Source organism: Microtus pennsylvanicus, chromosome 3 (assembly GCF_037038515.1).
Source record: "Microtus pennsylvanicus isolate mMicPen1 chromosome 3, mMicPen1.hap1, whole genome shotgun sequence".
In the NCBI taxonomy this organism is placed as follows: Eukaryota; Metazoa; Chordata; class Mammalia; order Rodentia; family Cricetidae; genus Microtus; species Microtus pennsylvanicus.
The window spans coordinates 20757119-20784563 of record NC_134581.1 but is presented as its reverse complement, the minus strand read 5'-3'; the positions used below and the strand labels follow the sequence as shown (position 1 = coordinate 20784563).

The following is a 27445-nucleotide window of genomic DNA, read 5'->3' as shown; positions in this document are numbered from 1 at the left end:
CTTCTTTCTCAATAAGCATTTTGTTATGTTTACTCCACCTACCTAATTTTATGTCCTATTAAAGGGCCAAGGCAGTCTCTTTATTTAACCAATGAAATTAACACAAAACAGAAGACTCCCCCCCATCAGAGTCATGAATGGTCTCAGAAGCTAGAGGAATGAAACCACTTCCAGTGCTCACCCACTCTGCAGGGGTGAGACACCCACTCTGCAGGGGTCAACTGCCCTCTTTACAGTGAATAGTCCCTAATTCTTTTTATTTATTTATGTATTTATTTATTGGTTTTTTGAGACAGGGTTTCTCAGTAGCTATGGAGCCAGTCCTGGAACTAGCTCTTGTAGACCAGGTTGGTCTCAAACTCACAGAGATCCACCTGCCTCTAAGTGCTGGGATTAAAGGTGTGCACCTAATGGATTCTTTAGAGATGCCTTCTCCACACAGGGTCTTTCTTGTCTTCTCATGATGTACCTTCAGTCTCTCGGCACATTTAACCCTTCAGCTGGAACTCGTGTGCCACTTAAGGAGCAGAGGACTAGAACAAGTCCAGAGGTATGGTCACTGTCCTCTCCTGTCCTGTGCTACCACAGCAGGCTTCCCAAAGCACAAAGCTATCTGCCTGACAAAAGCCAGAGGGATGGCTCAGTGGTTAGCAGCACTGGCTGCTCTCTCGGAGGGCCCATGCTTTGATTCCCAGCACCCACACGGTACCTTACAATTATCTGTAACTCCAGTTACAGGGGATCCAGTGACCTCTTCTGGCCTCTGAGGGCACTAGGCATGCAAGCAGTGCACAGACATTCATGCAGGCAAGACATTCACACATGTAAAAATATTTTTATTAGAAAAGAAAAATTGCTTTCTCCCACTGCAGTTGTTAAAACCAGATGGGAAGTACTAGGTCCCCCTGGAGCAGCAGCACCAACAGTGTGTCCTCGGGTGCTTCTAGTGAATACTCAGAATGTTGTACTAGTACCTAAGCAATAGAAGTTTCCAGAAAGATCCAAGCATGGCACCAAGGGACGTGTTGGGGACCTTTCCTTAAGTTTAGTGCCTGTGGATCTAACACTATGATTCTGGTGGCAGCTCCATCTGGAAATCCTGGGGTGAGAGCCCACCTCTGATGGGGCTTCCTATGGAATTGACAGGCACACTCTCGGGGTCTAGGAATGTGTCATCCTATATGTGGAAGTGTACCCGGGGGAGCAGGAGGCTTGGGAAATAAACCTTCAGGACAACACATTTTCACCTGGGCTACCCTGTCGTTGTTTCTGGCATTGGTACAGTCAGAATCTTGGCCCTGGCAGCCCTAACAAAGTGGGCTGGGCTACCTACCATTCTCAGTCAACCAGTTAACCAAGTCATAGTGACAGGTATAGAAAGGTGATTTAGTCCACGTGGTCACACAAGCAAGAGGAGCAGGTGAAGGTGTCCAGTGACCTCCCCAGGTCAGTCTTTGGGATCCTGATGTGAAGTTGAGGCTTAAGTAGAGGGTAAGAGGTCTGTGTAACTAAGCAGTCCAGGAAAGGTGGGGCCCTTCCCATCACTGAACCCATTCTCTCCTGCAGAGTGGTCTGGCAAGCTGCCAAAGCTGAAGTTCCTTTCCTGGCTGGCACCAGTGCTTCAGCTTCCCCCTCTTCCAGAGGAGACTCCTGGAGAAATGCCATTTTGCTGGGAGCCATTACCTGAGTGTCTGGGAAGGGGGGCGAGGGTCTCTTTAGAACTTTGCCTGCGTGTCAGGACCACCTGGGTGCAATTCTCAAGCCGGCTGTGTCTCCACCCCGTTCTGTAGAGACAGATGTACCCGGTACATGATATGACACAGAGCTGAAGGGCGAGCAGGCCTGATGTGTCCCAGGTACCTTTGATTGTTCGCTTTCTGCTTTTTCCCTCCACTTCCCTCAGGAATACCTCCTCTTTCCCCATTAGCCTAGCTTGGTGTATTAATTACTTATCACTATGACAAATACCTTGCCAAATCAGCTTCACGAAGGATTTACTTCGGCTCAGTTTAAGGGTACAGTGAATATAGTGGAGAAGGTGTGGGGCTCGAGCAGGCGCGGCTGTGGTGGTAGGAGCATGAAATGCCTGGCCATCTTGTGCCAAGAGCCAGGAAGCAGAGAAGAGAGGAGTGCGGTGCCCAGCTGGCCTCCTCTTTACCCCTCTCATTAAGCCCATGGCTTGGTGCCACTCACATTTAAAATGGGTCTTCTCTTGCTGGGCAGTGGTGGCGCAGGCCTTTAATCCCAGCACTGGGGAGGCAGAGGCAGGAGGATCTCTGTGAGCTCGAGGCCATACTGGTCTACAAGAGCTAGATCCAGGACAGGCTCCAAAGCTACAGAGAAACCCTGTCTCGAAAAACCAAAACCAAAACCAAACCAAAACAAAAACAACAACAACAAAAAACCCAAAATAAAAAAATAATGGGTCTTCTCTCCTTAGTTAAGCCTTTCTGGAAACATCCTCACCCCCCCCCCCACAAATGTGGCCCCTAGGTGATTCCAAGTCAGTCACATGGACAATGTAGGCTAACCGTCACACTTGGGAAGAGATGAAGTGGCTTGCAATCTTGCCCCAGGAAGACAAATGATGGGTAAGGAAACCCTGCTCATCTACATAGAGCCTTCTTGTCACCCAGGGTGTGAAGGCGTAAGTCACAAACAATGCCACACCAGTTTGGAATTATGATTAATAGGGTGGTATTTATTTAAAGGGGAAAAAACTTACAGATCACCTTCAGCCCGGCTAGCTCAGTTGGTAGAGCATGAGACTCTTAATCTCAGGGTCGTGGGTTCGAGCCCCACGTTGGGCACCAACTGAAGGTGTAAGTCACAAACAATGCCACACCAGTTTGGAATTATGATTAATAGGATGGTATTTATTTAAAGGGAAAAAAAAACTTACAGATCACCTTCAGCCCTCTGCGCAACCAGGAAGGGAGTCTAGTCGCTGGCAGAGCAGGAAGTGAAGAGAGAGAGGAGAGGGAAGTGGCTGCTTTTTTAAAGAGAGAGAGACCACGCCCCAATGGGCTGGTATCTCAGCAGCTATAGGCTGGAGGAATGGGAGGACCTCCCGCAACAAGGGTGGGTGTAGAGAAGGAGGAGTGGACAGGGCACTGCGAAGTCCCCATGCTCTACAGATAGCTATTGGCTAGTTAGCCGGAAGGTCTGTTAGATTAGGGCCCGTGTTGATTGTATGAGATCGCCTGCACCCAACATGGTACCCAGCACATGATAAGTGTTCAACAAACTTTACAATGATGTCAAAGCTAAAGACCTTATGCTACAGCACAAACATGAGAGGCACTAATCGGAGTAGTTCTGCCTCCTAGTCCATCCGAGTGGGCAGAGGGGCCCTGTACCTTTTCTTTTTTTCTTTTTTTTTTAAAGATTTATTTATTACGTATACAATGTGCCTCCTGCATGTACACCTCCGTGTCAGAAGAGGGCACCAGATCTCATTATAGATGGTTGTCAGCCATCATGTGGTTGCTGGGAATTGAACTCAGGACCTCTGGAAGAGCAGCCAGTGCTCTTAACCTCTGAGCCATCTCTCCAGCCCTCTGTACCTTTTCTTAATTGAAGCTGAAGCTCCTGATGTGGGACCTCTGCAATAAGTGACTGTCCCCTAAGTCCAACCACCACCATCTTGGAGAGTTCAGCTGTCCCCCCCCATAAAAGACCATCCCACTTGGGATGACTGACAGTTTACACGTAGAGCCTCTCCTGAGTATCCAGCTGCTCCCTACCACCCAGCAGCTCTGCACATCACCTGGGGAAGGAGCTAAAGGACACAAGCTGGGGAAGGCTAGGAAACCCTCGTGCTTGTTGGTTAAGGCTTTCCAGATCTGGACAGCTGTGGGAGGAGTGTCACACCCCTGAAAGTAACCCCTCACCTAGGTTAATAAAGTCATTTGCCCTCCAGAGAAAAGCCAGGTGGAGCCCTAGTGTGCCATTGGGCCCTGGGGAGGAAAGGTAGATGTTGCTTGTCTGCCCCCAGGAAAGAATTTTAGCAGCAGCCTCCCATCACTTGGCCTCAGGAGGCTTCTTCCCTCCATGTACTATGCTCTGCTGCACACAAATTCCACTTCCTCAAGACGAAGACTAGAGTCAGCTCCATTGACAGAGGAGAAGCCCTGGGAGTGTCTTGCTCAGTTTCCCCCATTCTACATTCTTTGATTCAGCACGTTTCTGCTGCCAGAGGCAGGGAGACAGACAAGATCTGTCTGCGTTCGCAGGGTCCGCAAGGTCTGGCAACAGGGTGGATACTGACACCAACGGGAGCTAGCCTTGCCGTAGGCAATTCTTTCTCCCCAGACTGTGTGTCCAAGAGGAGGGTCATAGACTTCTTTCTTTGAAGTCCGAGTATAAAAGCCTAGGTTCTGTCCTAGGGAAGGAAGCATGTCCCCCCACTAGTGACATGAGAGTGATATGTCCCTTCTGAAATACCCCCCCCCCATGAATTAAGAAAAAGTTGTATTCACAAGTATGAGGGGTTAAGGGGAAAATAACGTGGAACAAGACACAGGAGAGAAAGAGCCAAAAGGGGCCGACACCAACCTCCTTGTCCCTAGGCATCAACTCCCCACGCTGCCAATTAAGAACTGAAGGTTCCAGCCCATGGATTTTGGAAGGACACACTCAAACAACACTTGGCTATCCTGTGCCCCAGCCTCTGAAATGGTCAGTGCTTAGAAGTGTTGTATATCACAAGGAGGAGGATAGGAGACTTAATTTTTTATTTTAACTTGACTAGGCTAAGGGATGTCCTGAGAGCTGGTTAGGCATTATTCCTAGGTGTGTCTGTGAGGATGTTTCCAGAAAACACTGTGTCAGGGACTATATAAAGAAAATCACCCTGCAGTAGGAGTGGACATCATCCAATGCACTGAGAACCAGAATAGGACAAAAAGGCCTAGGAAATGGTCCTCTCCTCTCCTCTCCTCTCCTCTCCTCTCCTCTCCTCTCCTCTCCTCTCCTCTCCTCTCCTCTCCTCTCCTCTCCTCCTCTCCTCAGAGGTCAGTATCCTTGATCTTAAGTCTTTGAATTCAGACTAAAAAATATACATTTGGCTATAGGGTCTCAAGTTTCATAACTTAAAAGTATATCAGCATTCCTTGCTCTCCAGTTTGCAGGTCAAACTTCACGGGGCATCTCAACTTTCGTAATTGCCTGTGCCAGTCTCTTAGAGTAAATCTTCCTTATGTCTTTTTTTTTTTTTTTTTTGGATTTTCGAGACAGGGTTTCTCCGTAGTTTTGGTTCCTGTCCTGGAACTAGCTCTTGTAGACCAGGCTGGCCTCAAACTCACAGAGATCTGCCTGCCTCTGCCTCCCGAATGCTTGCCCAGCTCTTTCCTTATGTCTTAAACTTAGCCTGTTGCTTTTGTCTTTTTGAAGGCTCCTGACTATGGTGGGGAAAGGGATGCAGGTGGGAGGATGTGAAGATTGGCACCTGGACAGTGCTGGGAAATCTCCAAGCAATTTTCTTTGTCTTTCAGAATAAATTCCATGTATGATGACTCCATTTCCTAGTGTTCCCTGTTTCTTCCTTCCTTTTTTTTTTTGTTCCCTGTTTCTTGATGAGGCCTGTTAAGTTTCAAACCTGGGACAGAAGGCTGAGGTCCCTATTTAACATATCAAAGTAAATCTGGCCTCCAGGTTCTCCCAGCATCCCTCAGTCCCTTCCTGTTACTGGGTAAGGCTAACATGCCCCTCCCTCTACCCTGAATCCTCCAGCCTCAGAGGCTCTTTCCTATATAATCCAGACATTTTGGTTACTTGCCCCTTTTGTACCTTTGGCCTCCTGGCTGCTGTACCTCATTCCCCTGCCTCCCTTCTCCTTTCCCCTAGCTCAGTCTGGTCATGTTTGCTCCTGACTTCCCAGACATCCTGCCTCTACCTACGCTCTCCTTTTTATCTACAGTAAACGTTCTCCTCCACCACACTCAGAGCAGTCATGTCCTTCCCTCCCCTTGTTTCTCACTCATTCATCTGGTGCTGAAACCCAGGGCCAGTCATTTCCTTTCCTTTTCATTTCTGTTTCTCATTCAAGACCACATAGCTATGTAGGGATAAGTCCCGCCCCTTAGGGGGCGTGTTCGCCTCGGGCTAATGTTTACCTATAAATCTGGCGAGCATACTCTCAGTGCTTGCTTCTGCTTTCCTTGTCTCCGCAGGAACGGTGGTTCTGTAAGTCTATTTCTCCATTAAAGCTGTATATATATTTTTACAATCTGTCTGCATTTGTTTACGCCATTACATTTTGGCGCCCAACGTGGGGCTATTTTGCCCCCAACTCAAGAGCGTAGCCTGCTAGCTAACACAGCACGCTCCCGGGTGCTGTTTTTTAGTTCATGACTCGGGCCCCAGTGCTTTGTCCAGAGGGAGAGGAAGGGCACACACTGCAAGAACCTTTGGACCAGGAATGAAAAGGTGAGCAGAGTCCTGGACAGTGGGCACAGATGTCATTGGGTAAGTTAGCACTGCAAGACTGTCATGCACCCAGCAAAGAATCTGCCACCATAAAATAGAAATACAATAAAATCAAGACATTCTAAAATAGGAGCGTGTTGGAAAGACAATAATGATAGAATATTCTGAAGCTCTGAGAAGGAATAAAATGAGATTTTTCATAAACAACAACGTTTCAGTCATACCCGTTCAATAAATGCTCATGGCAAAAATTTTAATTTGCCTTTTTTGTTCAAGAGGAGAGACAGCAGTGGTGGGCGTGAGAAAGCCGATGTTCAGCTTTGAGAACAGGAGGAGGAAGAATGTGTTATGATTAATACCCGGAACTCAACACAGAGAAATTAGCCATTGAGTAAGCGCTTGAAGGAATTACGGTTTGTAATCTACCACAAGCCTCGACAGCGGTGCAGCAGACATGGCTCTGTCTGTTCAAGATGGAACAGTCATCAGAGTGACGGTGGTGCTGGAGTGGGGAATAAGCCTGGGCCACACATTCCTCCCAGCACAGAACGTCTTGGGATCCTCTCCTATCTGTCAGCTGCCAAGGTGTTCGCAGCAAGTTCCAAGAAAACAGGCCATTCCCAGGGGACTGAACAAGTTGCCTCCCCACAGCCTTTGACTCATAAGGTCTCGGGATATACATCACAGCTCGGATGACTAACAGAGACTTCGGGCTTATCCAACAAAAGATGGATATTCGAGACTCCCGGTTCTGAACAAGATGGATTAATGGAGCAGGTTTACTTCCACCCTCAACAGCCCAAACTTCTTGACAAATGTATGACACACTCTCTTAACGCATTAGACATGAGGCAAGAAGGAACTCCAACCCCTGATGCAAGAGAGGCAACGGAGGTGCAGCCCACCGTGTTCCAGCTGATTCCAGAAGGATAAATTAGGGAGAGATGAAAGAATCACCCTAAAATGAGGAGACAGAACTGGAGGCTGAAAAGAGTTTGGCTTTGCAAAGGAAATGATTAGCCAAGAGAATCTGTAGAAAGAAAACACTAGAAATTTACAGAGGGCCCTTCAAGTATCTAGAGCACAAGATGAAGGTCATACAAGGCAGGGGAACACATCCCCCAAAAAGACCAAAGGGGGGAAATCTTTCTAATTCAAAGGAAAGGAAGCACCCTGGCTGTGCCATCCAGAATGGAAACTTTTGTAGTCTGGTCACTGAAGCAGTGACCAGAAGAAATTAGCCTCAGACTAAATGCTACTCTGATTTGATATAATCAAATTTAAAAGCAAGTCTTAAAAGCATTACTCTTGGGATTGGAGCGGTAGCTCAGGAGTTACGGGCATATACCACTCTTGCAGAGGACCCGAGTTCACTTCCAACACTCACAATAGGCAGCCCAGCCCTCCCACCCCATAACTCCAGCTCTAGGGAATCCAGGGCCTTTTCCTGGCCTCTCTGGGAGGCAACACTCATGTGTACACACCCACATGGAAACATACACAAACATACGCATATTTAAAAATATTTTTATTTAATTTAAAGAATCAGTCTTTAAGTGTCTTAATTATGTCTTATTACAAAGTTCAAGCATGCTTATAGGAATACCAAAACATCTAGTACCCAACAGGGTAATATTTGCATGTTGGCATGCACTCAAATATTACCAGGTATGAAAAGACGCAGAGGGACATGATCCACAACGAAGACAGAATGTTACCAATAAGAACTAACCCGGAACCTCCATAAACAATAGACGCAGTAGGCCAAGACCTTCACACATCGCTTCACTGCGTCTGGGGAGAAGCTGGGAGGTACGGAAGAAGGAGAAGGGCTAGACCGAAGTTACAAACAGGGAGGTTTATCCAGTATTGAAAATGGTGGGTTGAACATCACAGTGAGAAGACGAGGGAACAGAAGCCAGAGAGATACAAACCACCTGGAAAGGCAAAGGAAAAACACCCAGAAAACTGGGGGCGGGGAGACACAGTGAGCTCCGAGGCAGCAAAGGACACCCCAGCGCGCATGTCATTGGAGCCCCTGAAGAGGAGAGATGGGACGAAAGCAATTCTATGAGCTACTGACTATGGAAAGCACACCAAGCACTTCGTGATCAAATGCTCCAAGACTGACAGGGCAAAGTCTAAACCATAGCCCGAGGGAAGAGAGCAGAAGTCTTCCGGAATCGTCACGAGCTAGAACAACATTTTTAAAATAGAGATAAGAGCATTTTTTCCTAGTAAAAATGTCTTTCAGTAACGGTGAAGTGACTTTTTTCAGGCCTAAAAATCCCGAAGGAAGTCATCAGCAAGTGCAGACTTGCATTACAAGAAAGATCAAAGAAATCCTTGCATCAGATAGGAGTGTGGATTTGTCCAAGGGAATGAAGGGTGCCTGGAACGACCATGTCCGGAACATAAAAGGCAGCTTTTGGGTCCATTAATCCTTTTAAGAGGAGCCAGTTTCACTAAAAATAAATTAGCATTTTTAATTGTGAAAAATGATGGGTTTCCTTCTCAGTCCTTCGCATAGCTAGTTTAATCATAGCCATCCCCCAGTCTCCTTTCTTTCTTTCCTCCTGCGGCTCCCTTTCTGTTCCTTAGTAGCTCACCTTCTAGGAAAACAGATAGCCAGTAAATACTTTAAAAAGCATTCAATATCCTTAGCAACATTTCCTTTTCTTTTTAAAATAACATTTTATATTCACTTTGAAATTTTTATACAAGTATATAATATATTTTGATCTTATTCAGCCCCTTCCCACTTCCGCAAGGATCCACCAACCTGTCTCCCTCCCAACTTCATGTCTTTAAAAAAAATATTGTTATTATAAATAGTCTCTTTAGTTGAATTAGCTGACCAGATGTATATGGACGTTGGGCCATCTTCCAGTGAGGCATGGGCAGACTCCCAGTGACCACGTTCCTATAGAAAAGTTATTCTCTCTCCCTAAGTAAGCATCAAACTAAGAGGCTCACTTAGAGGGGAGGCCTCATTCATGCTGGAATTTTGAGTGACTTGCTCTTGTGCAGGACTTGGTACAGGCAGCTACAGCTGCTGGGAGTTGAAGCCTACATCAGCCTTTCATAGCTTGCCTTCCCGTTCTCTGGCTCTTACATTCTTCCCACCCTTCTTCTTTGGTATTTCCTGAGACTTGGGCTGGGTGGGTTGGGCGGGGCTGATATAATCATCTGTAACTGTCCAGGACTTTCTGTGGCTGAGCACTCACGTCTCTAACTCTCAGCACTTTGACTAGTTGTGAATCTCTGTGTTAGCCACCACCCACTGCAAAAACAAGCTTCTTTGACCAAGGCAGAGAGCACCACAAATCTGTGTGTATAAACATAAATGTTAAGAAGATACTTTGACAACATGACCACTTCAACACCAGTGGATTCCCTCTCTAGGCCTAAGATCTCCAGGCTCACAGGCTTTGGACCAGACTTTCAGTGCCACACATGAGTCCCTTCTGTGGAGAAGGTCTCAAATCTAATCTGGAAAGGATTGGTCACCCCAATAACAGAGAAGGTCTCAAATCCAATCTGGAAAGGGTTGGTCACTCTAATAACCACCATGCCGCTACTGCACTGTTGGACACACCTTGTCTCTCAGTCACCATTTCAATGCAAATGCAATTGATTTTAGGACTCTATGTTACCACAGTAAGGACAATTATCATCAAGAAAACAAACAACTGGCAAATGAGAATGTTCCCACCAGCAGCGAGTGGATAAAGGTTTCTCTTTCCACACATCCTCACTTTAAAGTAGGCAAATTTTATCTGTCTGCTGTAACCTGTGACCTGTGACATGTTACACCTTGATAATGGAGAAGATAAGACATATTTTACTGATGCCAAAGAAAACTGAAAATAAATAAATAAATAAACAAATAAAAGGGTTGAAAGGCCAGATGAGGTATCAGCAGTTTGTCATATAAGGCTGTTTCTTTATTTGTTTGAAAGGAATTTGTCTTTTTTAGATTTTGCTTAAAAACGTATTTTTATTGATTGATAGAGTGAGTGTTTGCGCACATGATATGCACAGTGGGCTCGTAGAGGTAAGAGGAAATCTTCTGCATATGTCATTGGTAGATGGAAAACCTGCTAGCAATAGAACATGCCCATAAAGAGAGGCACACACAGACCTGTGAGATGGCTAAAGGGTAAGGCACTTGCCACCAAAGACCAGAATTCAATTCCTGGGACCCACATGATGGAAGGAAGGGACTTGCTCCTGCAAATGGTCCTCTGGCCTCCCAGTGCAAGCTACAGCACACACACGTACTTGCTTAGACCAGGAAGCATCACCCTGGCCACAATGAACTCCTGTAAAAGAGAAAATTAAGAGGAAAAAGGTATTTTTTTAAAACTTCTTAAGAAATGGTGCCTGGTAGTTATCTGGGAAAAGCAGCTGCCTGAAATTATCCTGCCTTACAGAAAGAAACAGTGAGGCAGTTGCCCACGGTTGTCCTACGCAAAGAGAATGTTCTACCTCTTCACTGGCATCTGAGCATGCTTGACCAACTGACCACAGAAAGGAATTTCCCACTACAAACAGTCACATGACTCTTTGTGGCTCTTAGTAGTTTAAACCCACCGACGATGTGGCTTAGAAGCAAGGTGAGGAAGCCGATAACGGTTGTAGACCCCTTTGTGTGATCGCTCCCATCCATGGCGATTTTCCTCTATGAGTGGTAAGTAATAGAATATTCCCATTCTCAGCTGGGTCTTCGGTGTCTGTTTGAGAGCAGAGGCTTCCTCACTCCGTCATTTCATAATCCCTACATGATACTTGGGAAACATGGCTTGGTCAGCTCCGTGACTTCCCCGGCTCTGGTTTCATCTGCCTCCCAGGAATGTGGTCAGCTGGAAGCATACCTCAGGGTCACCAGTCTTTGCCCTTGTGAAGCAACAAGGCAGCCCTGGGTGTTTATAGAGCAAAGGCCATGGTCTGAGGACTCTGATGTCGCGACAACAGTGAAAGCCCCGTTGTTATCTCACAGCACGTGAAGAACGGCAGACAGTCCTGGAGAAGACCAACAGAACCAGGAGCCTCTGACCCTGCCTGCTAGGCTCCCCAGGTGCTCCAGGCGGCACCCCCACCCACGTCCTGCCCATGGGGCAGTTACAGGGAGAGACAGAAAGCATGCCTTCTCCAGGAACTGGCCATAGAATGCCAGGAAGAGAACAGCAGGAGGCAGAAGCCAGGATTGCTCACGAGGGCGCTTCCTCATCACATGTAGAGGGAGGAGGGGTCAGTTGGGTGAAGGTTCTCCTTAGCTAACACCCTAAGGGCCAGAGTGCAGGGTCACAGATGGTTGTGAGCTGCTCTGCGGGTGCTGGGAATCAAACCTGGGTCCTTTGGAAGAGCGGTCAGTGCTCTTAACCACTGAGCCAGATCTCCAGCTCATGTGTTCCATATTTTCAACAAAGTGGTTGGCACCTGAGGAATGGCAACCAGGGTTGAACACCAGTGTCATAGTTTGAATGTGATTGGTCCCCATAATCTCACAAGGAGTATCTTTATTAGGAAGTGTGGCCTTGTTGGAAGAAGTTTGTCACTGTGGAGGTGGACTTTGAGGTCTCATACATGCCCACGGTATCACCCAGTGTCTGAGACCACTTCCTGTTGCCTGCAAGATGTAGGACTCTCAGCTCCTTCTCCAGCACCACGTCTCCCTGCCCACTGCCATGCTCTCTGCTATGACGATAATGGACTGAATCTCTGACCTGTAAACAAGTCACCCTAATTAAATGTTTGCCATTATAAGAGTTGCCATGGTCATGGTGTCTCTTCACAGCAACAGAAGCCTTAACTAAGACCTGTGGCCTTGATATGCACACACACATGTGTACCTATGAACATCCATGTACAAACACACAGGTACACAATACACACATGTACACACACAGAGAGATGGGCAGAGAAGGGACTTAGTGCTTACCCAGCGTTGTGCTTCACGAGACCTCTTTATTCTCTTCTCCATCATCTTCCCTTCCTCCACTCATTCACATATAAAGACAATTGATATCTGACAAGCAAGAGGCTCTGTACCAAGCATAGAGAACTCATTGAAATAATTTACAGACTCTACCGTAAATATACCAATGTTAAGTGCTCAGTTTTATAGATGCCTAGAATATGGTCACATCTGGATAAACACAGTCCCTGTCAACTTAGAATTCCTTCATCATCCTCAGAACAGTCTTTAGGTCCCCTTGTAATATCTTTCCCAATCCTAGCCCAGTGCTCGGTCACTGTAGGTTTGTCTGTTTTCCTAGAGAGCCACGAAAATGGAGCGGACACAATTTGTGTTCTTCTGTGTCTGATCCTCAAGCTCAGCACAATGTAGTAGAGAATTGGCAGTGGTTGTTTTGATTCTGAGTATTACTCCATAGTAGACATATACTACACTTTATCCCTTTGCCTACAGAGGGATAGTTGGGTTAGATCCAGCTTGGAGGGTATTACAAGCACAGTTCTTAAGAATAATTGTGTGCAGGACTTTGATGCCTTAATTTCTCTCAATGTCTAGGGGGTGGGTGGAATTGTTGGGCTTTTTCTACCAGAGTATGTTTAACTGTATAAGAAAATTCTAGACTCCATCATGTACCTATCTTATGATTTTACATGCTGATGATGTAATCTTTGATATCATCAGGATTTTGTTTTGTTTTTCAAGACAAGGTTTCTTCTCTGTGTAGCCTTGGCTGTCCTATAACTAACTCTGTGGTCCAGGCTGGCCTCAAATTCGCAGAGACCCACCTGCCTCTGCCTCCAGAAGGCATGTGGCATGTATGCACCACCATTGCCTAGAGATATTAACTTTTTTTTTGTTTTTGTTTTTGTTTTTCAAGACAGGGCTTCTCTGTGTAGCTTTGGAGTCTGTCCTGGAACTCTGTAGACCAGGCTGGCCTCAAACTCACGGAGATCTGCCTGCTTCTAACTCCCGAGTGCACCACCACCGCCCGGCTGATATTAACAGTTTTTAAACTTTAACCTTGCACTGGATGTACAGTGGAATCCTGCTGAGGTTTAACCTAACTTTCCTTCATTATAATGGTGTTGATATAGCTTGTACTTTCTTTATCTGTCTAAATTTATCGACCATTTAGAATAGGTTTATTGTTTTATACTTAAATTAAGTTTTCTTGTGTATATATCAGATATAAATCTTTTTTTTTTTTTGACAGCGTTTCTCTGTGTAGCCTTGGTTGTCCTGAAACTTGATCTCTGTAAACCAGGCTAGCCTCAAACTCAGAGATCCACCTGCCTTTGCTTCCTTAGGATTAAAGAAATGAACCATCATTGCCTGGCTTGGAACAGACAACATTTTAAAATGCTTTTTCATGTGGCTTGACTTTTTATTTTCTCAATAGTGTTTTATGAAGAAAGTCTTCTTACTGTGATAAAATCAAAGTGGCCACTGTTTCTTTTCTGGTTGATTCTTTTTGTACACCAGGGATCTCACTTTTTTTATAGAAATGTTGGAGTTTTAGCTTTTACACTTGTGTCTATGATTTTTTTTTCAGCTTTTGCATATAGTGCCAGATAAGAATTGAGATTCCTTTGTGGTTTTGTTTATTGATATCCTGGTATCTTCTTTCATTTGAAGAATAAACTATATTCTTCTATTCATGGAGCTATTGGGATTCCTTATTGGTTTTTCCCTGACCATCTATGTGTTTTTTTTTTAAATATTTATTTATTATGTGTACAATATTCTGTCTGCGTGTATGTCTGCAGGCCAGAAGAGAGCACCAGACTTCATTACAGATGGTTGTGAGCCACCATGTGGTTGCCGGGAATTGAACTCAGGACCTTTGGAAGAGCAGGCAATGCTCTTAACCTCTGAGCCATCTCTCCAGCCCCCCATCTATGTGGTTTTATTTCTGTACTGTTGTGTTGGTTAGTGTTAAGTCAACTCTAAAATAATGTTGCCTTCATGTATGTCTCTGTACTATGAGGGTGCAGTGCCTACAGAGGCCAGAAGAGGGCGTCTGATCCCCTGGGACTGGAGTTAAAAGACAGTTGAGAGCTGCCTTGAGAATGCTGGGAATCAATCCCAAGTCCCCTGGAAGAGCAGCCAGTGCTCTTACCTGCGGAACCACCTCTCCATCCCTGGTTTTATGTCAACTTGATACAAACTAAAGTTATTTGAAAGAGGAACTCTCAACTGAGAAAACGCCTCCCAAAGATTGGATTTTACCGAATAACAAGTCTGTAGAACGTTTTTATTTTTATTTTTTTTAACCAAATTGATCTTTTTTGTTTATTGTTTCCTCCAATAATATCCTATTTAATATTTGGGAATTTCATACAATGCACCCTGATCACACTCGCTTTCCATTCCTCCTAGGTCTACCCTCTCACCCTTGCATCCACCCCCACCCCCCCAAAAAAGCCAAACCATACCAAGTATAATTATGTTACCCATACATTCAATGGAGCACGGTCAAATTCACAGTGACCAGCCTCTTAAAGATAACCGAATCCTTCCCCATCCCCTCACCAGAAGCCATCAGTTGTGAAGAGCTGCATCTTGGTATCTTTGTCACAATTTCTAAGGACTCCCTTCAGTAGTTTTCTGTCTGCACTATTTCTTTCGGGAGGGAGGATGAGGAAAGAGTGTCACAGAAGACTTCAGAGTCTCTCATTCTCTGTAGTTGTCAACTCTACAGCAAAAGAAGTTTTCTTGCCCCTAACAGATTTTTAAATTAATGATTGATGTTGGGGGCTCAGCCCACTGTGGGTGGTGCCACCCTTGGGCTGGTACCAGGTCCTGAGTTGTGTGAGAAGCCAGGCTGAGCAAGCTGTGAGGACCAAGTCAGTAAACAGTGTTTCTCCATGGCTTCTGCTTCAGCTCTTCTTTCCAGGTTCCTACCTTTAGTTCTTGACCTAGTTGGTTTCCCTTGATAATGGGCTGTGATATGGAAATTTAAGATAGACTAGCGCCCTGCTCCAGTTGGTTTTGGTCCTGGTGTTTTATCACAGCAATAGAACCCTATTAGAGAGTCGACTAAAAGTTTCCATGATCCTGGACATCAGATTTATAGCACATCTGAAAATCAAGCGGAACATCAAGTCTCCCAATGGATATATCTTTAAAAAGATTATTTAGCAATCATAGGTCCTTAGCATTGTTATATCAACCATTATATATACTATTAGTTTGTCTATTTCTACTAGGAAAACCTGCTGAAATTTTTATTAGAATTTCATAGGTCAAATTGGACATAAATTGATGTTTTAACAACATAGGACTTTCCAATCTATGAACATGGGTATGGGTATCTCTTTATTTATTTAAGTTCTCATTAGTTTTTCCTAGTGATTTCCCATAGTTTTCAGTGAATGAGGTTTAAATACACTTGGTTTAAATTATCTCTAAATATTACATATTTCTTGATACTACTTTAGGGTGTTTTGTTTTTATTTTTTCCAGATATTCATTACTGCTAGACAGAAACAAAATATTTTATATATTGATTTTTGCCTCCTGTAGCCTTTCTCAATCTTATTATTGCCAATAGTAATTTTCCAAGATGGATTCCTTAGTATTTTTGTTGAAAACATTGTTTGCAAATAAAGGGAGTTTTACTTCTTCATTTCTAGCATTTATTCTTCCTTTTGTTTTTTTTCTTATCTTATATTCCAAGCTAGTTCCATTATGTTGAATAGTTGTAATAAGAAGTAAATTTTAGGATAATTTTTATTTTATTTCTTATACTCTCACAGCATATCATTATTAGGTCATATTAGTTCTTTGAAATCCCTGTGTGTATTCTATATAGTGAGTTGATTAAATACGTGGAATCTAGGACTAAGTGCCTACGTTCAAATCTTGAATCTACCAAATCCACTGGTTGTTTTATATTTGGACAATTATCTAATCTCTTTGGTTCAGTTTTTTTATTTATAAAGAGATTGATTAATATGCCTACATCGTGGTTTGACGGGTAAGGACTAAACCTTGGCTCATGCCAAGTATACCCTAACTGAGTATTGTGTAGCCCCCTAAATGGTCACATGCTTCCATCCACTCTCATATGACAATCAGAGTCTGTTAAATCGTAAGTCAGAACACATCCCTCTCCAGTGCCAAGCCCTTCAGTGATTCCATTCAAGGTAATGATTAGTCAAAGACTTTATAATAGGCTGTCTGTCTAGACATAGGGGACTCGGTGACACTCATCTCTGCAAGGAGTGAACTATAGGATGGTACTAGCTCAGTTACCAGTACTGGGGAGCTGTTGGGAGAAGACAGATAAAGTAGTCACCCTCCCCTAGTGTGGGGTTGTCCTGCCCCCCAAGAAATGTATATGTACACAGCTAAATTTGTATCCTTCTTGAGGTAACAGGGCCGTGTCACAGAACACAGATCAATCTCAAAGGAGCACTGGTCACACTGTCAGTTCAGGTGAAATAAGTGAAGGGTGGGGACCCCTCCTCCCAGGGCCTTTCTGTCCAGCAACCAAGATAACAGCCATCTCTTAATGATGGCCCCGTTACAGCCTGCTGGGCGTGAAGAAGCCCGGATGTCAGCTGGTGCCATCTAGAAGACAAGGTCAAACCAGGCATTGGCATGTTATCTTCATGCTACATTTGGAGTTCTGGAGGCCACACCATCAGACCCCTTGCCGTGGATGCCCACAGTGATGAAGACAGCCCTGCCCTTAGGGTGCTGGCCATTCCGTGAGAAGGTGAAAAAAAAAATCGCTGTAGACTCAGGGGCAGCGGGTACTGGGAAAAATCACTCACCTGGTCTTGGGTTATAGCAAGCCACTGGGAAAAACCTTCTTGGGAGGCAATAACCTAATTTCTGAAGAAAAAGAAACATGGTCTGAGACTTCACTGATTCCTTTAAGAGTGGAGGCAGAACTCTGAGGAGTTCCTGCTGTTCTGATAAGCCAGGCTCTATCAGTCACTTCTCACCACACCTGTGCCAGTATTACCTGGCTGTCCCAAGTGAGTCAGAGCCTTGACTGCTAGCAAGCCTGGAAGCTTATCCCCAGTACAGTGGAACAAAGGTGTCCTGGGAGGAGCTGGGCATCCGCTGGTGTCCCATGCACTGTTCTTGGGGCACACCTCTCCAACGCTGTAACGTTGGTACCATTATCCTCAGTTTAGAGGTAGACAAACCGAGGCTCAGGCGGGTGTGTGGGGGGGTCCTGCTTCATGCTAGCCCACACAGCTAGCATAAAGCCAAGCCTAGGTTTGCACACTTGTCTGTCGGCCTCCAAAGTGTGAGAACCCTTGTTCTTGACAGTCCCAAGCCAATGGCAGTGACGTGTGACGGCATCCTTGCGGCCTCGGGGCTCTAGCTAGGTATGACGAAAGCCCAGGCTGTGGTTCAGTGATGTATATACCTGCCCTTGGGTTTTACTCTGCTCAGCCCCCACCAGAGAGCCCCCACTCTCTGAACACGAAGTGGAGTGGGCCGTGTTTACAGGAGCAAGGCTGTGGGGGCGAGCCCAGACGGAAGCACAGCTCTGTGAACTGGAGACCAGGCGACACCCTGAATCACCTCTCTAATGCCCTGAGGCAGATTGGGGTTGGGTCTGCACTGGTGCCGTGAACAGGCACGGAGAAGGACAATTTCTTCAGTCCTCCTCTTAAATTGTGAGGCAGCCAGAGCCACTGACCTCAGATTGTAAAAAAGAAAAAAAGGAGGCTGGGAGAGATAGGGTTATCTGATCTGGAGTCAGGCCGAACAGAAAGCCCCCTCACACCCCAGCACTCCTGGCTGCACACTTCTCTCCCTTTCTCTGACACTGTTGGGGGCCAGGAGGCTCAACAGTTCCCACAGAGCAAACAGCCCTGACCTGGCACTGTTTTCCAGACTGGACATTCTGCCACTTGCCTAGCGCACCTTATCTGGGGGAGCAGGCCCTTTAGCAGGACATCATAGGGTATGGCCCACGGTGACAAAATTTAAATGAGATCATCACAGATGTCGTGTTCCAGCTCCTTCTCGATGTTGCCTTTTCACATGGCACATCAGGAGGAGTTGGGGACAACCAGAGCTCAGGGTGGGTTCTCCATCCTGACTGTGTACTATGTAAGACCTATGTATTATGGCTCCGTGTCTATGTAATACCCAGAGAACTTCTGAGACTCATCAGTGCCTGGGCCTCACCCCAGAGGTTAAGAAGTGATTGTGACCTGTGACCCAGGTTGAGTGTCTCTAGTTTTACGGTGCAGTCTCTGCTGTCCCACCCACCCATCCCCCTGTGCAGGTTTACTTGATGCACAAGAACAGGAACGGAGGTTCTACAGAGTGGACCGCTGACGTCTACTCTTGCTGACCACGTCATCCAGAGCACATGGCCCTCTGGGGGCTTTGCGCTTCAGACATCTGGATGGAAGCCAAATGCATTCTGGGATAGGCCAGCCCTAGCCTCCAGGTGGCCTCTCCCTCTAGGAGTGAGACATTTCGGTCCTTTTGAACCGCTTTCCTTGGAAGTATGACTCTACAGCCTGCAGAGGCTGGCCAAAGCCATTTAACTGGCCAAAGCCATTGAATTTTGTAGCTATGGAGCCAAGGACCAAATGGGCAGGGCACTTCCTGAAATGCTCCCCAGGCACTGGGATCATATACGTCTTTCTTCCTCTATTGACTCAACCTCTGCTGTCCATGCCTCTGAGGCAGGCCTGATACTGCAGCTGGGTCCAGGAACTCAGAGGCACAGGTGACACACATATAAGTCACAGGCAGCTGAGTGACTTGTGTACAGGATGCAGCGTTTATGGGGGAGGAGCTGACTCCTCCAGCACAGGGCACAGTATGCACCTTTGCCAGGTGAATAGAAATAGGCTTTTTGGCTTCCATGTTCATGAGAGAGAGAAGGGGGGGGGGGAGAGGGAGAGAGGGAGGGAGAAAGGGAAGGAAGGAGAGAGAGAGAGAATAGTGAAAATGGCAGGAGAATGAATAGCTGGTGTGGGGGGGGAGCCCATGAGCTGGAAGGAGTTTGTGGTGGGGGAGGAGGTGAGGAGAGCTAGTATGGACTTTGAAGTGTGTAAGAGGTGCCTGTGATACTGAGGGAGCCCCAAGGCCAGCACATGCTCTGGTTTGCTGATAGGCACCACACACATCCCTTCTCCCAGAAGTAAGGGAAATGACTCCTTTGGGTAGAGGGGAACCAGCTTCACAAGTTCCTGAGGGTGGCTGGCTTTTATCTAACCCCAGAAATCTTCCTAATGGCCAGGTTGCGCTCATCTCTGGATATTTGGACTGCCTTTTTTGGAGTTTGGGGGGCTTGGAGTCTCCTTTGGAACTAATGATCTCATTGTGCAGCTTGCCTGTTTTCCTGGGCAGCAGCATGCTTCCTGGGGGAGGGATTTATAACCTGGCTGCCAGGTTAGAAACTTTGAAGCTCTGACAGTGGCTTCCAGGAAGTCATGGAGCTCATAAGGTCAGCCCTCAGGAGCCGAAAGTCCAAGAACCTGCTGTCTCAGGCCTGGGTGTGGATGGGGCTTCAATGGGATTATGTTCTGTTGGGAGTCCTCAAGTATGCGTTGTAGGTCTGTGCCTCAGATACTCGGCCCGAGTTTTCAGGTACTGTTTAATTTTGTTTTGAAATGGGAGGGGCCCTGCAATTGCCTAAGCTTGTGTTGAACTCCTGGGCTTGAATGGTTCACCTGCCTCAGTTTTTCCAGTAGCTAAGACTACAGGTGTGTACCCCGTCACCCATGTTTTCTGAGTGAGTGAATCAGGAGGTCAGGAAGGAATGACCACCCTTCTGAGCTGGTCCTCTTCACTGAGCTGTGTATCCTGCCCCCCCCCCCCCCCCCATCCTTGAGGCCCAGCCGATGAGGGCAGAAGTTGTCACCTTCTAGACTCATGTCACTTCTTCAAGTCCTGGCTGCTAGGTTTCAACCCTGAAACAAACAACAGGTGCCTATTTTACATATCAAAGTGGACACAGGCCACCAGCTTCTCCTTGCAATCCCCTAGTCCCTACCTGTGACAAGGCCCTCCTGGCTGACATATCCCTCCCCACTACCCTGAGCTCTCCAGTCCAGGGGTTGGGCTGCCTTTTCCCCAGCGGCCCTTCCCTATATAATCCAACCCATTTTGGTTACCTGGTTCTTTTGCCTGCTCTTTTTGGGGTTGTACCTGGTTCCCCTTTTCCTCTTCTTCCCCCCTGCCCTCTCTCTTTACATGACACCCCTCAGTCTGGCCATGTCTACTCTGGACTCTCCCAGATGTCCCTGCTATGCTCTCCCTCATATCCACATATATTCACATATCCACACATCCATATATCCACATATCCATATATATATCCACATATCTACAATAAACTTACTCCTCCACCTAGGACCATTTTCCTCTCCTCTCCTCTCCTCTCCTCTCCTCTCCTCTCCTCTCCTCTCCTCTCCTCTCCTCTCCTCTCCTCTCCTCTCCTCTCCTCTCCTCTTCTCTCTCTCTCTCTCTCTCTCTCTCTCTCTCTCTCTCTCTTTCTCCCTCCCTCCCTCCCTCCCTCCCTCCCTCCCTCTCTCTCTTCCTCTCTCTCTCTCTCTCTCTCTCTCTCTCTCTCTCTTTCTTTCTTTCTTTCTTTCTTCTTTCTTCCTTTCACTGGCCAATTTGGAGGGAATTCTAGCCTGGCCTTTTGATTCAACCACATACCCTCCTGTGACGACTTTTCCCTAGGGCCCCTCCATTCCATGTGTGCCTCCTCACTTTCCCACCCACAGCAATAGCCAGCAAAGGGCTGGAAGCGCCTACATGGTAGATTCCAGACCCCCTATCTTCCTACCTGGAGAGCCCAAGGAAGGAATGTGAGGAGGGAGAGGAGGACTCATGAGAAGAGAGTGGCAGAGCCCTTTGGTGCAGGAGGACTGGGACTGTGCTCATGAGCAAGTCTAGAGCATCATCAGGAACCCTTCCCTTTCTGCACCATAGCACAGGCTTACTACGGCTGCAGGCCTAAGGAGGGAGGTATAGGGGATAGAGAAAAGAGGACCAGAACTGGGTGCAAGGAAGAGGAGGTTGCCCCTGACACTCCCTCCATCCAATGGGTTCTGGTTGTTGTTCATTGATATTGAAAACATCTGATGTCTTTTGCTGGATTGACAGTAATTGTATTTTTGCTTTCTCTTTATGCTAATAAGTTCCAGAAAGCAAATTTAAAACAGACCATCTACTTAGGTATAGACACAGGACAAACTCTTCCAAATGTTGCTTAGGAATGAGGTGAATGAGCCTTGGGAAAGTGGACTTTCCTTCCTGATTGACAAGTGCTTGGATTTCTTTAGGTGTCTTATTTGAGAAGCCCAGGAATAGTATTTTACCTAAAAATAGCATTTTTTTGACCATGTAAAAAGTCTACCAAACAGTGCAGTCAATCTCCAGTGCGCATGAGCAGGTTTAATGATTACTACCATCTGACCAGCCTTGTTTCATCTCCAGCTCCCATCCCCACCCTTCCAGCGCCTCTGACCACTGGATCATGGTAAAGCAAGCTCCAGCCTTGTAGACATTCTTCCACGAATACCTAGTGTCTCTAAGAAATGGGGCTCTCTCCTCAAAGCCAGACGCGCAAGCTAATGAATGCAGCACCGTAGAGTTAACTGTGGTTCCTGAATATCGGCAGATTCTGTGCCATGGAACTCCCCAGCTGTCGGTAACTGAGTGTAAAATGTCAGAGGAGGAGACTGCTGCTCTGTTGTCCTCGGCCGTCTCCCCTTGAGATACACTCTCTCACTGAACTCAGAACTTGGTTGATGGTCAGTAAGCCCCAGGAATCCTCCTCTCTCTGTCCTCCGATGGGCTGAGGTGAAGGGGTGACTACACCCGCTTTTGGGTAGGTTCTGGGGTCTGAGCTCAGGTCCTCTGCTTACACAGCAGCCCCTACTGCTGAGTGCTTTATCCAGCTCCTGCTAATGGCTTTTCACAGATGATTTGTCAGGCAGTTTACATGCTGACTGTGTGTGGTTGACATATCTCTTAAGTTTCCTTAAGAGAACCGTTATTTTTATTGTAATATATCTGTTGAAAGAAAAAGCCAAGTTGCATGTCCTGCAGAATCTTCCATATCCTGCTCATTGTTGTTGACTACACTCTCCTTCTTTGTGTCTGTCGCATGTTCCTCTGGTCTCTCATTCCTGACAGTGGGTGTTCGTTAGATCTGGAGTTTAATCAGACCTATGGTAAGTTCTAGTAAACGTGTCTGTTTTCTGCTTTTGTGAGATATTCCTCAAAAAGCTTTCCATGATATGACACCCAGGGGCCCACGAGATGGCTCAGTGGCTAAGGGTGCTTGCTGCCAAACTTGACAACCTAGGTTTGGTACCTGAAATTCATGTGGTCCTACTCCTGAAAGTTGTCCGCTGACCTCCACATGGGTGCTATGGCACACATGTGCCCACACGATAAACAAAAAATAAATGTTAAAATAGGTAAGGCTTCCTTGATGGCCTTCGTCCATCATTACATTATGACATGCAAAACAGTGGTTTTCAAAGTCTGAATTTATTACCTAAGATCCTAAATTTATTACCTAAAGCACTGGGCTAGATCTGCAACTACCCAGGAATACAGTTAGTGTAGAAGTTTCAGGTAAACGTTTGCCTCAGCTTGTGTCCCAGTATCTGCCATAGGCAATCATGAGACCAGTCTTAACCTCTGAATGTTTTTGAAAGCCACCAGGCTAGCCTGCCACCTTCATGGGTGTCGCCTGAAGACTCACAAATACCAAAGCAGAGGTGGTGGACTTTACCATTGACGGCGCAGCATGAGACTCTCGTTCACGCCGATTCTCCCCTGTTCTGAGTCTCTAGGGTGGTGTAGTGTTGCCCAGATGGGTACTGTCTGTGCAGTGGGGTTGTGTGGCAGCTGAGAAACACTGGACCTGGGAGATCAGAGAGGGATTTGCCTTTGCTCTGAGTACGACATCGCTTGACCCAATGCCTTTACTCTGTGCACACATAACTATGGTAGACGGCCTGGGTAAGGCTGGAGAAAAGCAAGGGGCACTGGGCTCATATGCTGAGCTTCTTGAGTTATTACGGAAAGGCGTGACTATCTTTAAATACACTTGGTGTATTTCATTCTATTGCATTCATCCTGCTTTGCTGGTACTTGGTGTCCCTTATGTTACTGGTAGGAGCCTTTGATTCGGCTCCTGTGATTTGCTGGTGTAACTGCCATGGTCCTGCGTAGCCTTCTAGTCTAACAAGGTCAACTCGGCTTGCCCTGTTCATCTCCTACTACAGAGTTCACGTACCTCTTCCTTCGCTGGCTGCTGGTGTCTAGACACAAACTAGGTGGGAACTTTAAAATTTGTGTTTCTATCTTTGTTTTCCTAAATTATGTGTGTGTGTGTGTGCATGGAGCGTGTGTGTGTATATATGTGCATGTTTTATGCACATGTGTTTGTGGGTGTGCATGCATGTGTACATGTGTGTATGCGGAGGCTAGATGTTGATATCGGGTATCTTCTTTTATCAGTGTCTACCTTTTTTTTTTTTTTTTTGAGACAAGGTTCCTCACTGAACCCAGAGCTCATCCATTGGCTAGAGTGACTGACCATAAATTTCCAGGGATCTATTTTCCTCTATGGCCCCACCCCCATTCTAGGGGTTACAGGTAGTGAACCAAACCTGGCATTTCCATGGCTGCCGGGTGTCTGAACTCAGTTAGGTCCCCATGCTTTCGTGGCAAACACTGCATTGACTGAGTCAACTTCCCAGCCCCCATGACTCTAGTTTTACATAAAAAATAACATATACTTACACTGTCTCATGTTTTGAATAGTTGCTACCAACTTGGGGTATTATTTTGAAGACTGTGACACCTTAAGGGGCCTGGCTGGTAGGAGCAGGCCTCTGGGAAGGGCCTTTGAAGATTAAACCTGGTCCTGGTTCCAGCTTGAGTCCCAGCCATAGTCTTGTCTCTGTCACATGAATAGCTGTTGATTTGGTCTCTCTCAGAAGCTTTGATGCCATGTCTTCACTACCCGAACCAACCGCAATCCCTCTGAAACTGTGAGTCAGAAGTCAGCGAGCCTCCTGTAGTGGTTCTCTCAGGTCCTTGACCACGACCACAAGACAAGCAACCGATGCACATGCTTACACGTGGCCTGTACCTCCCTCATTTCTTTCATATGTGCCTGTTACATCACGGTTCTTTTCTTCCTCCTTAGCGCCACCACCGTATCGTCTGGCCTTGCTGGGGCTCATCAGGCATCCTCCTGCTCTTCCACCGTGCATCTCCAAACTTCCGCCATTGAAAAGAATGCTTTCGCGGGTGACGGTCTGATGATAACTCACTTGTCATTTACCAGTAAATCTGTGACTAGATTCTTAGAAGTTCAATGAGAGAGCGAGCAAGGCTGACTCAAAGCCTGTCCCCAAGGTTGCTTGATCCTATGAGGTCTCTGAACCTGTTATTGCAAACAAGGCTTGTTCTCAGATCGGTGCTGAATGCGGTCTAGGCTGGTGCCATTCATTTCCTGTCATCACCTTTTGCAATAATAAGCGTTTCATTTTTTAAGTTCGTTTATGTTTCTAACATCTGCTCCCTTTCCCCTCCCCGCATCAGCATGGTAAATAAGATCTTTGACTTTTAATTTTTTTAAAATTGTGTGTGTCATGACTGTATCTAGTACAAAAAAAAAGAGTAAAGGCTAGTGTAGTTTTTGTTAGCTATCATCAAATTCCTTTCCGCAGTGTGCAGGCTAGTTTTATGTCAACTTGACACAAATTAAAGTCATCAGAGAGGAGGAAGGAGCCTCAGTGGAGAAAATGTCTCCATGAGATCCAGCTGTAGGCAAGCCCCTAGAGCATTTTTTTAATTATTGATTGATGTGGAAGGGTGCAGCCCACTGTGTGTGAGGCCACCTCTGGCCTGGTGGTCCTGGGGTCTATAAGAAAGCAGGCTGAGCAAGCCGTGGGGAGTAAGCCAGGAAGCAGCACCCCTCACTGCCCTTTGTGTTGGCTGGAGCCTCCAGGTTCCTGCCCTGCTTGAGTTTCTGCACTGACTGCCTTCAGTGATGAACTACAATGTGGGTGTATAAGCCAAATGAACCCTCTCCTCCCCAACCTGCTTTTGGTCACAGCGTTTCATCACAACAACACAAACCCTAAGTAAGACACACAGGGTTGGGCCTTGCCACTTTCTGTCCCTGAATACATTATCACGAGTGATGTGGCATTTCTCTTAATAATTCTAGTGTATCTGAAATTATATACTTACAGCAATTTAGACTTGTAAAATAATCTTTTTACTTAATTTTGGGAGAGTACAAAGATCTTTCCAAAAAAAACCCCACAAAACTGTTAGTTTGCCCAGGCTGAGCTCAAGTTAACCAAACAGCCAGAGTTGGCCTTGAGCTAATGATCCTCTACTATGTCATTTGTCACAAATGGACCTCAAAATCATCAGGTCATATGAAATAAATTGGGCACACAAAGGCATTACATGATGTCACTCTGACATAGAATCTCCAAAAGTAGCTTTTTATGGAAGCTGGCAATAGAGCGGTTGTTATCAGGGAACAGACAGGGAATTGGGGGATATTGATCAGTGGGTCCTAAGGGACAGTTGAGAGGAGTCCCATGTTCTCGTGCGCTGTGACACAGTAGGAGACTATAGATAGCGATAATGCATTGTTTGTTTAGAACCATTCGAAGCGATTTTGGATATTTTCACTATTAGCAAGTGATAGGACTAATGATAGAGTGTTTGTCTAGTATTTGTGAGGACCTGGGCTCAATCCTCGGGGGTGGAGTGGGAGATTAAGAAAACACATAAGAAAAAAGAGTAATGGCAAATGCTTGTGATCATACATATGGTCGCCCTAATTTAAAGATTGTACAAGACTGGAGCTATAGCATGTTTGCTTAGTACATATGAAGGAAGACCTGGAGTGTGTGTGTGTGTGTGTGTGTGTGTGTGTGTGTGTGTGTGTGTATGACTCATGGGTTGAAACCTCATATGGTTCCCACAAATATGTCTAATTTTGTTTTTATTTGTTAAGATGCAAACAATTACAAAGCACAGGTGGTATAAGAAACTAAATATTTGTATCAGTCCTGGGTGAAGTGCGAGGCTTTGATGTCACATAGACCCGAGTCTCCATTCTTGCCTCCTCATCTGCAGCTCAGGTGACCCTAGGGGAAGCATTAGTGGGAAATGTGGGCTGTGTATACATGGAAAACCTTTGGCTGAGTCTGGAAGACCAACGCCTGGGAAAGACAAAGATCATCGAACTTCACATGCCAAGCACACACAACCCTTCCTTTGTCTTCCAGGGCCTAAGTACAGGAGACAGTGAGGTCAGCACCAGACAACTAGGCGATAGGTGGAGTAGCTTACCCTAGTCTGCCCTGAGCTTCTTTAGTTTGGGCTCTGAAAGTCCCTTCCCTGGGAATCCCCTCAGTTCTGAACAGACTACAAGTGGCTTCTCTACTGGAGAGTCAGATCTGGACGGAGGGGTTCCTGAGAGCCTTCCACAGTTAGAGACAACTCTACCTCACCTTTGCCGGAAGTTCGCATAGCAGAAGAAAACAAGCCCAGTTACTGTTGCAGAGAGAACCAGAAGAGACTTGAAGCTCAAGCGGAGCCCATGCCCTAAGGAAACGGCAATGCCTGTTTCCTATCTTCCATCTGTGACTGGAAGCAGCCTTAAAAATGGTCTCTGTGGGGTCAAAGGCGATAGTTGTCTGTGAAGTGATTGCTGTGCAAGTACCAGGACTTGAGTTCTAGTCCCCCAAAGCCATGTAAAAGCACAGACATGGTGGTGCGCACTTATGATTTCAGACAGAAAGGTTCCCTGGGGCCCACTGGCCAGCCCATCAAGCACTTGGCAAGATCCAGGCTAATAAGAGATCCTGTCTCAGAATAAACAAAATAAGGAGAGCATCTGAGGAATACCACTGAGGTTGTCCTCCGGCATCCACATGTGTACTCACACATACGTGCATGCATGTGAACACACAGACACACACACACAAGGGTCTGGCCTGTTTGGTGTCAATGTTAACTGGAAAGCCTCCAGCCTCTCTTATG

The 27445-nt window shown here is 46.2% G+C and overlaps 1 non-coding gene across 1 annotated transcript; it reads left to right on the top strand.

Annotated features, from left to right (window-relative positions):
• Positions 1-2737: 2737 nt before the first annotated feature.
• Positions 2738-2810, top strand: Trnak-cuu (transfer RNA lysine (anticodon CUU)). Its single transcript has one exon. It is a non-coding gene; the product is annotated as a tRNA-Lys (tRNA).
• Positions 2811-27445: the final 24635 nt, after the last annotated feature.